Below are 15,560 nucleotides of genomic sequence, written 5' to 3'. Positions count from 1 at the left end.
TGGAAGAAGAATGCTTCGATTCAAATCCCAGCTCTGGGTGACGGTGAGCAGGTTACTCACCCTCTCTGCACTCAGTTTCCTCATCTGCAAAATGAAGATTATAATGCTTCTTACCTTATTAAGAAGGTTATCAAGAAGATTAAATGAGGTATTATATGTGAAGCACTTAAAGAGTGCCCAGCACATAATAAGCACTTTATAATTATTAGCATTTACTGCCATCACTTGTAATTCTCATAACAAGGCTATGAGGTGTGTGGTCTTCATTACTGCCATATTATAGCTATCAAATTAGGGTGATTGAATAACTTGGCCAGAGTCACATTGCCGGTAAATAATGAACATCACCAGTAAAGAATGTGGAAATGTTCACTATTTGTATGTTAGTATTTAAAAGGGATTGAGGAATCTTTTGTGATTTCCCTACTGTTGAGCTCATTTCAGGCATGGAGCTTCCCTGTTCTATTCTTCAGCTGAGATGCTGTTAATTTCTATCCCCTTACAGCTGCCTACATCCAAGTATCTGCTTTTCACTCCCATGTCACATTTTCTGAGAAGCCTTTCCTGACCTAAATCAGTCCCCACCATCCCCCATAGAGTACTGCCTATAATGTTACCCTGTTTTATTTTCTTCACAGAAGTTATTAGTGAGCATGCTCATTTGGTGGTTGTTTACTGCTTCCCACTAGAATGTAAGCTCCCTGAGGGCAAGGATTTTGACTGGCTTCTTCTTCACTCCATCCGCAGTGCCAAGACTAGTGCCTAGCACATAGTAGATGCTCAATAAGTGAAAGATGACTGACTGACTAATAACAATTCTCTCCACCTATCTGAGCCTTCTCAATGAAGCTTCATTTTACTTCTTCTGTAAATCTTTTTCAATTAGTCTTCCATCTTAGATCCATGAGCAAACAACCAAGGAGTTGGGATAAGTATTCCTGCTCCCTTTACTGCCCCTCCATCAATTCCTCTCTCCCCCAAATTTATAAACTAACAGGACAGTACAATCAGACATGATTTTCTTCTCTCCCGGAGGCTGGTGCTAAATTGTGAGGATTAGCGAGATTCCCATTACTCTCACTCATTCTAAGTGTCGCACCGAGGCCGAACCAATATTGGGACTCATATTGTACATGGAAGTTCATTTCATTCCTACGCTGTTGTACCTGCAAGCAGAGTCTCTGTCAAGTTTGTTTTAATAACAGGGTTCCAGAGGGACAATGCCAACTGAATTCATTACTAAAATAAATCGAAACTACACAAGCAGGCTGGAGGCGAAGAGGCAACCGAGAAACTTTATCTTCTCAAACTCAGGGGCCGATCATAAATTGACAACTAGTGAAATACACGCTGTCTCTCATTGGAAGATAAGGTTCTCTTGGCCCGCACCCCAGACCACAGTTTGACCTTTGCGAATCTAAATTACTCTCTCCATTAACCAAGCAAAGAGGACCTTATTGCTCAGGGATTTTCTCTTTCTTTCTTTCCAATAATTTCCCCTCATCCATAAAAATAATATAAGTATTAATAATGGCATAATAATATACCACATCTCTACTGTTCACTGTTGTAAAGTCTGGGATACGGTGGTGACAAGTAACTCCACTTCCTATCTGCACTCTCATGGAAGAGACAACATAAAACACATATAAATGAAGTCATTATAAATTGTGATCAGTGCCATGGCTGAGAACGAGGGACCTACTTTAGATAAAGCAGATAAGATTTAAGCTAAGACTGAAAGGATAAGAAGGTCAGTCATGTGAAGTGTGTGTGTGTGTGTACACATGTGCATGCCCTTGGTCATCAATAGCCGCATCCTGGTTCTGTGGATGAGGAAACCAAGGCTCTGGGAGGTTATATTTCCTGCCCAAGGTCACTCACTTATTAGAAGACAGGGTTTTGAAACTCATTTAGTCTAACTCCGAGTTACACGCTCTTTCCGTGGTTCTATGGCGTTTCTTGCTTAAATCAGAGAAGATGAAGGACTGACACTCAAGTAGGGGTTACGTTCCTTGCCCTGGGTGTCCCCTGCATGTTGTGGTGACTGCTGAGTGAGGTTGCTGGGGGAGCTGAAGTAGCAGCTGTGGGTTTGCAATTTGGAAAAGACCCTGGCTCGGCAACAGAGGGGAGGAGTGAGGAAAGGGGGACTGAAATGAAGGGAAGACAGGATGGCCAAGGACAACTCTACCTGGAGAAATGTGACTGACAGGAGGCTCGAGGAAATACATGGGAGATACAACATAGTAAAACGGAATGAACATGAGGCCCCACATTCACTCTTCCTTGGAGCCCACCCTTTGGGCAGTACAGAGATACTGGCTGAATTTCGAAGTCCATTTCCTAATTACCCCTCAGGTCCCATAGGCAGGCTGCTTTTTCCCATTCTGTCCTTTATTCATTCAAAAAGCATGTATTGGGTGCATTCTAATGCTAAGCATTGACAATTGCTTCACATTAGCATTGCTTAGCAAAAGATGAATGAATGGTCAGTGACGGTTTTGTCTAAAATAGGGTTCACCTCTGACTCCCCAAGTCAGCCAGCGAGTGTCCCAGCCACAGGCCCTAATGAGTTCCACTGTTGAGTGCCGGTGTTCTCCCAGGCATTGTGCCTCCTGCAGAAGTACAAGGTGAATGACATCGTCTACCCACCAAAGCTCAGGGCCAAGTGAAGTCGACAGATGGGTCAGTGGACAGTTACAACCCTGTAGCGCAAGGGCTGTGGGAGAGAGAAGTGCAGGAGGCCATGGAAGCTGAAAGGAGGGTTCTCATCTCTGACCAGGGGTCAGGAAGGCGTCCTGGATGAAGTGTCCCTCCTTTGTTCATTCAGCAAATGATTCCAGAGCCCCTATTATGTGCCAGGCACTGCTCTAGGTGCCTGGGGTACGGTGATAAACAATAAAACCCCTGTCCTCGTGGAGCTGACATCCCATTGGGAGGGAGAGACAATAAACAAATAATAAGCAAATAAGTCATTTAAATCACTTGCTCGATGGTGTAGGTGTTTTGAAGAACACAAAGCAGAGTGAAGTGAAGGAGAGTGGCAGATAGGCAGGGAGCTACATCAGAGCGGGTGGGCCGTGAAGGCGCTGGAGAAGAGCCCTAAATATCAGAGGAGCCAGCCCTGCAAAGACCTGGAGGAGGGGAATTCAAGGCGCAGGCCAAGAAACTGTAGGGAGGCCAGTGTGACTGGAGTGAAGTGATCAAGGGTGGAGGGGACAGACAGGAGATGAGGTGGGACATACAAGCAGGACTGGTCCACGAGGGCCTGGTATGGATTTGGGATTTTATTCATAAGGCAGTGGGAAGCCATTGATAGATTTTAAGAAAGACTCTGATAGGCTCTGATTTACACTTTCAAAAGGTGACTCTGATCAAATGGTTTGTTAAGCACATAGACTGTGAGCATTTACCTTTTTTTTTAAATAAACTTTTAATTTGGAATAACTTTAGATTCATAGAAAAGTTACAAAAATAATACAGAGACTTGCTATACCCTTCACCCAGTTTCTCCTATTCTGAACATCTTACATGGATGTGATAGATGTGTTTCCTGCCCTAGTAGAGTCTATAGCCCACGTGGACATCAGAAGAGTTCTGGTTTTAGAAGCATGCTATAGACCAAGGAAAATCGAATAACTATCAGAATGACCTGTTCAGAGATTTATTACTAACCTGGTGGAGCTAGCGATTAAAGGCAACTTGATGTTGATGGATTGGCTGCAAATTGAGCACAATAATAGGGAGTGCCACGCACGAGATTATATCTGGGATGGGATGGGTGGCCACTCCTCTTCTTGGGAAAATAAGCCTCCTGTCAAAGGTGGGGCTTCCAGCACAGCACAATTTAATCAGAGGAAACCAAGTTTGGGGGCAACCTCAGCTGTGTCTACACCTAAACATGCAGCTGTCTTCATAACCTGTCTTTAGTGCAGTATCTCTTCCCTACTCTTTCCTGATCATTCCATTTGGTCCAAACAGGGATTCAAAGCTTAGGGAATCCCTTGGTAGGAGATCTTAGACCGAAAGATAAAAATCTTGATCCTCCTTAAGAAGATTAAAATATAATGGCAAACATTATTGAGCTCCTACAGGAAGCACAGCAGATAAAGATGAACAGCTCCTCAACTGCATCCTCCCCAGCAGCAGAGGTAAAGAGCAATGACAAGTGGCGCTGGGGTCACAGGATTACAGTTATGCTCTCGACCATCTGTGAGAGACTGCTTGAGGCAGTCAGGCCACTGACCACCCGGTAATTTTTGCTTCTTTGTCCTAATGCTGCAGTCTGAGAAGCAGTGGTCACTTTTAAATAGTGGCTTGGAGACATAGTATTTAGGATCACCAGGGGTGTTTGGTCAAAATAAAAACCCTAGGTCCCTCTCCCAAGCCTCCTGAATCAGAATTTCCAGAATCTGCATTTTAGGTAAGTGGTCCTGACCCACCTGAAACCTTGACAACTGCTATCCTAAGAGCTGTCTGCCTATCGGTGGATGGCTGTGATGAGAGCAAAGTGTGGGGAAGATGCAGACAACCGGCAGGACGGCTTGCAGGAGGTGCCAGATGGAGGCAGGTACAGGGGGCCAGTGCCCACCACCATTCCTGTGCTCTCCTTTCAGGCAGAACATGGTCCGTTTTTGGTCATCTTAAATGGTCTGTGGGTGTTCTGTAAACCCCTCTAGTTACTCTTAATGTTTGGCTTGACCTTTCTGAGGTTATCGTCTACCTTGATTCTCTAGGGCCCTGTGGACCCAGAACTTCAAAAGCCAGAGATTACTCTCAACACTGTGGAACTTTCACATAGAAGTTTCCAGAGCAACCCCAAGCCAGTGAATCCTGCTGGTTAACGGCTCTAGAATCTAGCCGTTAGAGGGCTGTGCGTCCTTGGACATCTCCTTGTGTTTCAATTCCTCGTCTTTACAGTGGGTTTACCACAGGGAACCATATCATCAGGATGTTGCAAACGAGATACTCTGTTCAAAGCTCTCAGAGTGAGCCTGGAGCAGAGTTCATGCACGATAAATATTAGCTCAAACATGCAACCAGCCAAAAATACTGGGCCCCATGGGGGAGTGCTCCCAGCACACCGGCTGACACAAGAGTCACCAAAGAGGGGTGGGAAAAAAAGAAAGATGAGTTTATTCATGGGGGAGCAGACAATGCTCTGCAGAGAGCTCAAAGAGCTGTGCATGGCCGTGTGGGAGGCAGAGGAGTGGAGGAAAAGGGGGGACGCTGCTCAGAGCCCCTGCTTGCCCTGGGGTGGGAATCATGTGTGACGGGAAAGGAAAATAACAGAAGTGACAAACTCACTGTGCGTGTGTCTCATCCTGCATGAGCAACAGAGATGGTAAGAATCCTCAAGACCGGGTTATATTATGAGATGAAGAATAAAAAAGCTCATTATTAGGGGAAATTGATGCTCTGTGGAACCAGAGCTTTTAGAACAAAGAGAATCAGACTGACAGTTTGTGAGGCTGAGGAAGCGTGTTTTGTTCATGATCAGTTACAGGCCTTGGGGTCTTTTGTTTTCTTGTTTTGCTGTCCATTTTCTCCCCCAGGCTCCAGGCTGAACCCTGGGGCAGTCTGTGAAAAAGCCATTGAAGGGAGGTGCTGGGGACAAGGAGGATTTCTTGTCACAGAAATACACAATCTGTATTTTGAAGGGCTTTATTTGAGCTGCTTAGAAAATACTTTAGAGGCAGGTCTGTACAGTCTTACCATAAACTCCACCTTATATTTTTCAAAGGGGGCAGTTTAAGGAGTGGAGGAGGGCGTGGGCATAGTTATCAGGCCTGAATTCGAACAAGGTTCAAATTAAGATGACTGATTCTGGCACCTTGAAGAAATCACTTAAGTCCTCTGAGCCTCAGTTTCCTCATCTGTAAAATGGGGTCCAGATTATAACCAACCTTCTAGAGTTGTTGTGGGAAAATGAGACAAAGCGTGCAAGGGGCAGTGTCGAACAAACCCTCAGAAAAAGAGCACTGTCCTCATTGACATAGTTGTTGTCACTATTCCTAAGAAGCTATGGGAGCAACAATGGAAACCAACACAAAATCAAGAAGTTCCCCAGCTTAGGATCATAGCAGCATTCAGAAAACACACAAATTACCTGTTTCAACCCTAACAACATGACATCTATTGCCAGATTTATTTTATGAGTTCCCCGTCCTTTTTAAAAAAGCAATTTTTTCCAGGGTGGGAAGTCTCCAGAATCCACATCTCCTTTAAGACACAGAATGGTCTTGTTGTGCCAAGACAGACAAATTCTCCAACAAATTTGCTTGTTGCCCCCATCTCACCTCCAGTGACCAATTCCCATGTCTCCTTTCTTCCCCAAAGTTGATCCCCAAGGCACAAATAGCTCAGAAAGGAAAGCAATTCATATTCTTTTTTTGTGGTGAGGAAGAGAAAAGTCATGGTTTCTGCCCTCTGAAACCTTACATTCTGAGATACACTTTTTTTTTGGTGAGGAAGATTGGCCCTGAACTAATATCTGTTGCCAATCTTTCTCTTTTCACTTGAGGAAGACTGTCGCTGATCTAACATCTATGCCAGTCCTCCTCTGTTTTGTATGTGGGTGCTGCCACAGCATGGCTTCATGAGTGGTGTGTAGGTCCACACCTGGGATCTGAACCTGCGAACCCCAGGACACCAAAACAGAGCACATGGGAGTGCATGAATTTAACCACTACGCCACTGGGACAGCCCCCAATTCATATTGTTCTTTCTCAAGTTTTTCTGTGTTTTAGACTCAAGTATTTGTGTTTCCCCACATGTTTGTCTCCCAGAGCTGTGGATTACTTTAAGGACATTCTAGAAAGAGAAGAGATGTGACAATAAGAGTAAGAGTAAGTGTGCAGAATTTAGATGAAGACCATGATCCAAAAAGAGAAAATACATCCTCCCACCCACTCACTCATTGAATCACTCTGCAAACCCTGACGGAATCCCCACTGTGTGGAAGGCCCTGTGCTAGGGGCTGGACAACAGAGAGAAGAGAACATGATCCTTGATCTAGAAGTTCACAGTCTGGAAGGGAGACAGTGATAAATGACCACAGCAGTGGAGAGGGGAGGGGCACCTGTCACATCCTCAGGATTGGTCCAGTGATGCCTTCTGATGAGATTATTAGGCTCATGTCCTCTGGACCAGCCTCAGGAGTAGATAGTGAGCACCCAGGCATATTACAAAATACCTCCCCATCCCTCACCTGGCTTCAGGCCTGAACTCCCTCACTGGTCTTCATTTTGGAATAAGGGACCATCCCTTGGATGAGTGTCGCTAGCCTTAGGAGACCTCATCGTCAGCCATGCCAAAAACATTTTCCTTAATTCCCTTAACAGAACTTTACAGTTTACAAAACATTTTTGCATTTATTATCTGGTGGTAAGGAGGCAGTTTTGTCCCCATTTTACAGGTGAGGAAGTTCAATAATTAGCCTATAGCCTTCAGATCAAAGGTAAAGGAGCTGGGACTTGAACCAGGTCTTCGGACTCCTATCTAGTGCTCAGCAAAGCCAGCCAGGATCATGACTATTTCCTAGCACCTGAAGCAGAGTTACTTTTTCCTCTCAAAAGTAGATACTCCATGCTTCTACTGGAGAAAATAGACCTGGAATAGAGTTAACATCCCACTCTGCATTCTTCCAAGAGTCCATGGAAGGAGGGGCTGAGAGCTCTCGTTTCCTTCCATCCTTGCCACAGAGATTGCCCAGTCCTGTGGGCAGGTGGTCTGGGGGTCAGGGAATAGCTGGTCAGTAATAATGACCACTTTCTAGATGCTTACCATGTGCCCGGCTCTCCACAACAGGCTTCAGCTACATCGCCCACGTGTCCCCAGGCCTCATCTGCTCCCACCCATGTAACTGCAGTCCCTCCCACCCCCATTATTTAAGGATTTCTCCCCACCTAAAGAGAGAACCTCAGGAACAATCTCCTCATTTTTTTCCTTAATATTTACTACCCACCCACAAGTCCCTGTGGGAATTACCTTGTCATCCCCACAGATGCTGTGGCCTCTATTAAAACACTGCTTTGCTGCCCAGGATCAGGATCCTGCCTCCTAGGACCTCGAACCCTTCGAAGTGAAATAGTCTTGAGTTCCCTTAGGTTCTCACTGCGCTCCTGGTGCCATATGTTAGCCCTTTCCCAAACTCGGCATTTTGTCACCTTGGCCTCTGAGCCACTAAATGTCCTGCATCATCTAGGGAGAACAGAGCCTTCAGCTTATGGCTCTAACCCCCACCTCACAGGGGCTGAGAATCAGTTCTTGGGGTCAGGTAGGGTCAAACTCCTCACAGACCTTCCACTGTCCCTGTGCCCCCTTTCATTTCCCCAGGACCCATGCAAAAAGCTTCTCCCTTCTCATTCAGTCCAAAACTACACAAACTAGGGAAAATGGGAAATCTAGGCCCCACAAACCAACTGAACATTGCTGGATAATTCTGGGGAAGTGACAGCTCGGAGGGGAGCCTGCAGGAGTTGGTCCCAGCCCTAAACTCTTAAAAATCCCCCCACAGTAACAATAGCCATCATTTATTGAGTCCTCACATGCTTATCTAATTAACCCTCACAAGAATCCTTTGAAATAGGTGCTATTACTGCCCTCAATTTAGATAAGAAAATGGAAGTTTAGAAGGTCACTTGCTGAGGTCACACTCTCCAAACCAGGAAGTGAGGAGATGGGCCCTGTCTGTCTGAGCCCAGAACCTGGACTCTTAGCCCCAATGCAACACTGAATCCCATCCCTGGTTGTGTTTGAAGGGTTTGCACATCCCAGTAGCATTTCTTGCAGCTCAGTTGCTCTCAGAAACAGTGACAAAGGAGAGTTAAAGTATTGGGTGGGTGGGAGGGAGGGAGGAGGAGAGGCTGTTAATTTTAGATCTGTAATTCAGACTGCTCGTTAAGTGGCAGAGGTGTCACTGTGCCCCTTATCTCTGCCATCCACCTTCTAAAATAGAAGTGTCAGGGCCTATGATTTCCTCAGTGGGAAGATCCATCCTTCACATACTTAAAGACCCTGGGGACAGTGGGGCTTTTACAAGTTGCCAAAGGAGACTCTGGCCTATGGAAGTCTCCTGTCATTTCCCCCAATTTCCCCCAAAACATGCCCTCAACATCTCTAGAGAGTCTTGTACAAGAGGACCGTGTTCCAGAAATTTGTTTTTGAATCCAGGCATACTTTAAGGAAGCCAGGCTGATAAAATTGCATTGGGACCTGGTCACTCTGGGCCCCTCATTCCTGTGTCTGGGTCCTACAGATTTCCTCAGTAGAAATGACTTGCGGAATCTAACCCCCAGAACACTGAATTCCTCCTGCCCTCTGCTTATGTCAGTTCTACAGAAACTGAAAATTAAGCAATTATTTGACATAGCCAAAATAAGGACCCTAAAATTAGAATTATAGCCAAGGGAGTGCTGTCTACAATATTCCCCCTGCCCCAGAAGACAAAGGGTAACAGTAGCTCACATCCATCTGGTGTTCACGGTGAGCCAGGTGCTGTTCTTGAAGTGGGGCCTGGGACCACCGCAACATCATTGCCTGAGAATTGACTAGAAATGCAAATTCTCAGGCTCCACCCCAGACTTATTGACTCAGAACCCCTGAGGATGGAATCCAGCAATCTGTTTTAACAAGTTCTCTGGGTGATTCTAAAGTTTGAGAGCCCTGCCTTACTTCATTGAGTCCTTGTAATGACTGTGGAAGGTACAGGAACTATTGGGCATTGCTGTTCCCATTTTATAGAGAAGGAACCTGAGTCTCATAAGTATTACGTCACTTGTCCAAAGTGAGTCATAACACCGGGACTGGAATGCAGGTCACTCTGTTACCCAAGTTCCCACCTCCCTAAATAATGTTTCCTTACTGGTGAGAAGTAAACATGAGAGTCAATTCCCATGGAAACCAATTAAAGGTAGCTTCGGTCCAGGGTTGGGAAAGAAATTAGCATTTATTGAACATCAATTGTGTACCAGCCACTGTACATAAATATCTCATCTCATTTCATTGTCACAAAAGCCCATGCCAGGTAGGCATTCTGAAATCAGATCAGGTAGGGTAAGCAACTTTCCCAGTCTCTCACAGCCAAGTAAATTGCAGAGGAGAATCTGAATCCTGCTTAGTCTGTCTCTAAAAGCCTCACAGTCTCCCTGGGGCACACTTACACATTCAGCATAGACACGTGTCCTCATGGCGAAAAGACCAGAAAACCAGGGATGAATGCGTATGCAGCAGCAAATGAGATCACCCTGCTCCAGGGGTGAAAAACCACCTCGACAGCAATCGTGGGGCTTGCACAGCGTCTCCAGTCACCCAAGGCTGCTCCTCCCTCCCCTCCCTCCTTCCCCTCTCAAAAACCACCAGCTTTTCCCTTTCGCCTTGTGAGACAGGAAATCAAGTTCTTACCAAATTGAACATGTTTATTCTCTTCATATTAATTGAGTATTCACCCATCTTTCCGGGGAAGCAAGGCCCTTAGTGAGTAATGATGCCAGGAATGGGATGAATTGCCAGTTGGAAACCTGGCCATATTCAGTGGGGATTATCATAATGCTATGGATGCTTTTAGCCAGCTCCCCACACAGAACACATACACACCCTCGAAACTGGCTTGGAATTTACCAGCAACCTTCCAAGTCGATGGCTTAATTAACTTCCAGGCTGTGTATGACATGTCATAAAATGTCTCTAAAATCAAGCAGCACAGGAAGGTATAAAACTTAGACACTCCGGTTTCTCAGCCATCATTTTGTAGAGTTTTTTTTTTTTAACAAGTTGCTGTTTCTTTTCACTTAAAGTATTTCTCCCCCATGGTTCATAGAATCAAGGAAACATAAAATGAAAACTCAGGGCGAAATTATTTGTTGAGGTAAATATATAAAACTGACCCAAATCTCCCGAGCTTAAAAGCTGTCCTTGGCTCTCAGGTGCTTTTAGCATGGAGCCCAGAGGTCCTGGCTGCTTAGTCAAACACTTGTGATCAAGTGGCCACCCCCATTCCAGTCCCAAAGCCTGATGCTCCCAACTAGGAACTTGGCACTCAGGCTCTATAGAGCACCGCCATTCCCAGAAGGCCCCAGGTCCTCTCCTGCCTTCATGCCTTTGAACCTGTGAGTCTCTGCCTGGAATGCCCACTCTATTTCTTTACCAGGCTACCTCTCCTGCTCATCCCTCAAAACTCTGCCCAGGTGCCACCTCTGCTCCCTACCCAATCCTGACCTCCAATGGGGTCTCCCAAGGCACCGTGTTTCTGACCCTCATCACACTACTTTTCACACTATTTTGTAGTATTCTCTTTACTTTGGTGTCACCTCCAAAGCCAGGAGTTTTTTGAAAGTATCTCAACATCGTCAGGGCCTGACACAAGACCAGGTACATCGTAAAACCTCAAAACATCTTTGTTGAATGACTGAGTGAATGAATGATGATCACTTAGCTATTCATTTTTCCACAAGCTCGGGGTACACCATGGAAATGAGAGATATGATTGTTCTCTCCCAACACCCTTAAAATGCTGCTTCTGCCCCCAGGGACTCAGATGGTCCAACATGGCCAGAAGTAGCTCAAGGCTGCAGACAGCCTAGTTCAAAATATTAATATTAACTAGATGAGCCCAGGGGTGTCCACCAAACTCAAGATTCTTGAGATCAGTAACAAAACCAAACCTAGGCCAAAATCCTGGAACTGGTTCTAGTCTGAAATAGTCTGGAAACTCACTTTAGTTCAGCCTTTCCTAGCAGAAGGCCAGTGTAAGTGTGTTTTGTGTATTTGTATTTTTTTATTATAAAAACAGTAGATAGAAAAGAAGCCCCATCACTCTAAAGTGTGGCTGACGGGAAGGGGGGTGTACAACTGCCGGTTTGAGAACTCCTGGGAGCCCAAAGACGGGGTGGGCCCCAGCACCCCATGTGCCTCAGCCTGGTCCATGGGAACCCAAAAGCCTCGGATTCTACATTGGCTGGTGTCACAACCAGACTCGGGACAGCTGGAGGGCATGGCCTGGCTGGACTAGAGCTGCAAGTGCTTCTGCCTCCCTTGAAAGCACGGCTTGGCTTGCGGCAGGATGCCCAGCGGAGCCTTCGTTATCTTCCAGGCCTGGGCTGAGGCCAACAGTGCCTACACACTGGGAAGGATAAGACCAACCTACTGACCCAGAAGAAGAGTTTCCGGTCCACCCTGAAGTGGAAGGAAGTGTTGTGTGTAGCCGAGGATGGAGCAACGACCCCCACAACCTGCACAAGATCTACGAGTTTGTGACCTCAGAAGTTGGGGACTCTCCTGAGCCAGATAGCTCTCTAGACCCCAGTGGCAGATGCGGTACTTCTGATACTCAGGAAAACATTCTAGAGGAGTTACTGAGTGACATGGTCTTGGCCCCACTCCCAGATCAGGGGCCCTTGAGCCTGGCTATGGCCCCTGAGCACACACCTCAGCTCTTGCTGAGCCCCAGTTTAGCCCCTTACTGCTCCCTACCCAAATTTGGAACTGCCTGAAAACCCACTGAAGTGGCTGTTGATGCCTGAGGAAGGTGAGTGCCAGCTATGAATGAGAGAGGCTGGCGCTGGGCACCGGGGTGATAGGCTGGCCCCCTTAAACTCTCTCAATCTTTCTCACCTTTCACATCACTGCTGTCCCTGCTCAGAGTGGGAGTTTGAGGTGACCACCTTCTACCACTCTGTGGAGAGCTAGTCAGCGGCTCTGTGCCCAGAGGCTGGGGCACTGCCACACACACTGGGCTGTGGATGAGGAGATCTTCCCTGACAGTGATCACGGGCTGATGGTGAGGTCCCCAAGAGCAAGAAAGGAGACATGTTCCACCTGGGGCCCTTCATGGCAGATCTGATGGTCTCCATCGAAGGGAGTGGACACCCTTCACACTATACCCTATGATTCTCTATGAGGGAGTTGTGGTCACCGGACAAGCCGTGGATCAAGAGGCTTATGATGATCAAGGTTGTTCCCATGTGCCTCAGGGCCATACTAGACAGGGCCCGGTTAGGGGATGCCTTCTCAACAAAGAACGTCATGGACCTGCATATTTCCAACAGCCACCCGCTCTCCCTCCCCTCAGACCAGTACAAAGCCTACTTCCAGAAGCTAGTCGAGGATATGGATTTCTAGATCACTAGGGAGACCTGAACTGTAGCTCATGGGTGTACGCTCCTCCCCCCTCACCTTGACCAATAAATTGGTTCTTGCCATAGTCAAAGAAAAACCCCTCAAACATAAAGCAATGTATAAAGAGTAGAAGGCCATACTCTGATATTGGCCCATAATGCAATTCTCCAGACAGCCATTGCTAAGAGTGTTTTAGAGGTTGATATGCAGTGACAGATCCAGTTCAGAGAATGACCACATACAATATATTTTATTAAAATATTTCTATTAGTTGCCACAAAACAAAAATTAAGAGGTTCCCGTAACTGAGATATTTTCATGGAGCTTTGAAGGTGGCAGAGAAGTAAATAGACTACACAAAGTAGCGTGAAGAGTACCATGATTTATAGCTTTTCTTGGAAAATCCAAAGATTGGTCACCCCATTAGCAATGATTAGCTGAAGCTGAGTGGGGCGAGTTGCTTTCACATAGGGTGTGCTCTCAAGGTTGTCATAGTCCCTATCTGACCAGTGTGGCCCCTATATGCATTTGACTTTGCCCTATCCTTACACCCTCCTATAATATTATGAGTATTATGAGCACTGCCTACAATCTCCTCTGTTCTATTATATCCATGTCAATACATACAACTCTACCTATGTGTTCCTCTGTATGACTACATTATGGTATACATATAAGGAGTCCCTTCCTGATGGATTAGGTTAGCATCATTTATCTTCAATTGCAAACAATGTAACAGTAAATGCCTCTGTATATATCTTTGCATATTTTGTAGGCATTTCTCTTGAATAAACTTCTAAATGTGAAATTACTGAGTAAAAGAGAGCACATTTAAAATTTCATTAGATAATGCTGACGTTGGTTTAAAATCCAAGCCATTTTTAGCCCCAAGCAAGGAGCAAGGAGTGGGTGAGGCTGGAGAGTGACCTTGAGAGGTGAACTGTCCACCACCTGAGCCCTCTTCTTCAGCAACTATACTCCTCTATGCCTTGTCTGACCATAGCTGATCGCCACAAAGATGATACTGCAAAAGGAAGAACTAGACCTAGCAGGATGAATGCATTTTAGAATTCTATCTGAAAAGTTAATTCAGTCATAAATTGGGCATGAAAACAAAATGAGATAACAGTTCTGGTTATATTTGTAGATTCTCCATTTGTTATTAAAAACCAAAGGAATTTTTATCCAAATATATTGACTAGCCTTTATTAGTTTTTTATTTTCATTATTGTATGTAAAAAAGAAGCACCCCCTATCCTCCCTCCCATTGTGTTTCAGGTTTATTAGCCTTTTTGTTTCTTGTAGATTAACCTGATGTTACTGTGTGAAAGCTGCTTATGTTTCCAAGGTTTGGACTCCACTGAACGGAACTAAAGATACAAACCGGCGATCAAAGTTGCAATAAGGTATTGATTAAAATAGCCTCTTTTTTAATATGATAAATGCAGCAAATGGGATGACTTGAAGGTTAAAATTGTAGACTGCCTACACAAAAGTCCCTGACTTCCCCAAGCACTAGCTGGGGCAAAACAAAACCTCTCTAAGCCTCTGTTTCCTCATCTGCTAAGATGTGGGTAATAATAGGGTTATAGTTTTTTGCACAGCATCTGGCACAATTTAATGTTAATTGTTACTGTTTATTCTAACATAATGGCCAACCCCATCCCCTCTTAAAGTTGTGCAGGGAGCTGCGGTACCCAAGACCACAGAAGCCTCTGGGCAGCTATTCCGTGACCTGACAGTCAGATGATGGCCCAACTGGAATGACTAACTCCTTCAAGAAAAGAAGCCAGGAGTTGGGCTCAGTTTTAAACTATACTTTAGATTCAACACGATAGATAATAAGAGGTCTGGGAAGAAGATAATGGCTAACCTTTACTGAGCACTTACTGTGTGTCACCCTCTTTGAAGCATTTTATTAGCATCTTCTCAGTGTGTGCTCACGATGATACTAGGGAGTAAGTTCTATTATTCCTATCACCCCCATTTTACAGATGAGAACTCCAAGTATAGAATGTGTAATCAAATTGCTCTAGGTCACATTCTTATTTAATAAGATGGCACAGGCTTTCTGACTCCAGAGTTTATTCTCTTTACCACTATAGTAAGTCAGAAACAATGGCAGAAAGAGATAAATTGCAGCCAGACAAAAAGAGGAATTCAGATATTGTCAACTAATATCTCTCAAGCAACTTCTAAGCACCAGACACTGTTCTAAGTGCTGCCAACACATATTAGGAAGTTTATTTCTTACGGCAAGCCTGAGAAGTACACATTACTGATAGCACTTTTATGGGTGGGCGTAGAGCTATTGAACACATGGGGTCACGGAGCTGTTAGTGATAGAGGTGAGTTTCCAAAGCATTCCAAGTCCCAGGCTTTCTCCCTAGGAATGCGGTGAGAATTCCAAACACAGATGAGTCATCCTCATCACTCAGCAAATA

General features: G+C 45.3%; 1 protein-coding gene and 1 pseudogene across 1 annotated transcript in view; both read left to right on the top strand.

Moving 5' to 3' along the window:
- Window positions 1-11,923: 11,923 nt before the first annotated feature.
- LOC106843600 (interferon regulatory factor 3-like) lies at window positions 11,924-13,119 on the top strand (annotated as a pseudogene).
- A 1,307-nt stretch (window positions 13,120-14,426) lies between these two features.
- SH3RF2 (SH3 domain containing ring finger 2) overlaps window positions 14,427-15,560 on the top strand; it is a 134,629-nt gene continuing 133,495 nt past the window's right edge. The window contains exon 1 of the mRNA XM_070517258.1: window positions 14,427-14,522. The gene's annotated coding sequence lies outside the window, so the exon portion shown is untranslated. The remainder of the gene's footprint in view (window positions 14,523-15,560) is intronic.

The sequence above is a fragment of the Equus asinus genome, chromosome 9, assembly GCF_041296235.1.
Source record: "Equus asinus isolate D_3611 breed Donkey chromosome 9, EquAss-T2T_v2, whole genome shotgun sequence".
Taxonomy (NCBI): Eukaryota; Metazoa; Chordata; class Mammalia; order Perissodactyla; family Equidae; genus Equus; species Equus asinus.
Note: the sequence above shows the minus strand (reverse complement) of the source record. Positions and strands in the feature narration are given on the sequence as shown.